Below are 1,403 nucleotides of genomic sequence, written 5' to 3' on the forward strand. Positions count from 1 at the left end.
ACACGTTTCTTCAAGTCACGAGCTACGTATCGTCCCCTCTGGACCAGACCTGGGTGTTGCTCACAGTAGCCGGCAGTCTGTTGCTTTATCGCCACCGCCTGCGGCCGAACTGGTGCTCGCTGTCTCTGCGACGTTAACTCCCGGCTCTCGGCAGCTCTTTGGAGCAGGAACTCGGGCGCAGCAAAAGACAGAGTACGTATCGCGCTGATTCTCTGCTCTGCCTGACCCTTCGTGGCTTCCAAACGCCCGGCAGCCGCTCTCTCAGCTCGGGACAGTAGCTCTACGCGTTCAGTTTGGGACAGCCACGAACGTCGCCATAACCCTGCTCTCCTGTTCTTCGAGCACTCTGTTTAGCGGCAACTGCTCTCATTCAGCTTCACAGACGCTTCTCGAGGACCCTCGACGTTTTCGCTAACTCGATCGCTATTTCATCCCGTAGCATCTTCTAAAGTCATTCGCTTTACTTTCCACGTTCCGTTCGAGCTTAAGATTCGCTGCTTCTAAGTCATCAAATAGCTTTTCATTCACTTTCCTCGGCTCATTAAATTTCTCTTCAGTCCCTTCGTGAGTTCACCAACCGGCACAGAGGTTGTTTGAGCATAGTGGAAAAAAAAAAAAAATTGCATGCAGATAATGCAATACTAAATCTAACCATAGTACATAACATCGTTAAACGAACCTGTATAATTAATCAATGGATTGTGAATTTGGCACATTAGTTCTACTCATTCCTCTCTCTGGGTACTTCGTTATCACTGTCTTTTTGTGCAGCATATAAAAATCAGGCTAATATTTCAAAGAAAGATGCCGTTAAGAGCATCGAGTTGCAAGTCTGGCAGCTATTTGGTGCGTTCTAAAGTAGTTAGAGGACACACGATTTGAGTTTTCATGAAACACATTTATTCAAAAATAGCCACAAAGAATTATGGGTGGACATTCTGTAGATATACTTAAGTTGTGCCTGAACACGAAATAAACTAATCTGATCTGGCAAGAAGAAATTACATAGCGCAATTTAACTATGCATACGTGAGGGAAAAGAGAGGAAAGGGAACAGGAACATATGACTTCAGTTATCCAATCAAGCTTCACACGAAAACGACGAAATTCAGAGGAACATTACCTGCATTGCCTGCATGCACTATCATCAAAGGGGTTTACACCGATTGAAACATCTTGTTACAGCAAATACACCACCTGAGAATTCACGCAAGCATCATGAAAAGAAGTCACCTGAGTTGCACATCCAACTGTTTCAAACAGATGTGAGTGAAAATCGCTAAATGTATACAGTCAATGAGAGTACACCACTGTAAGAACGAATAGATCATGAATCACACCGAATTCATAATAAAACCATCAAGGCGGAAGGCCCCAATGATTCGAGAAACATATGGCCCCCA

The sequence above is a fragment of the Schistocerca gregaria genome, unplaced genomic scaffold, assembly GCF_023897955.1.
Source record: "Schistocerca gregaria isolate iqSchGreg1 unplaced genomic scaffold, iqSchGreg1.2 ptg000001l___fragment_1, whole genome shotgun sequence".
Classification (NCBI taxonomy): domain Eukaryota; kingdom Metazoa; phylum Arthropoda; class Insecta; order Orthoptera; family Acrididae; genus Schistocerca; species Schistocerca gregaria.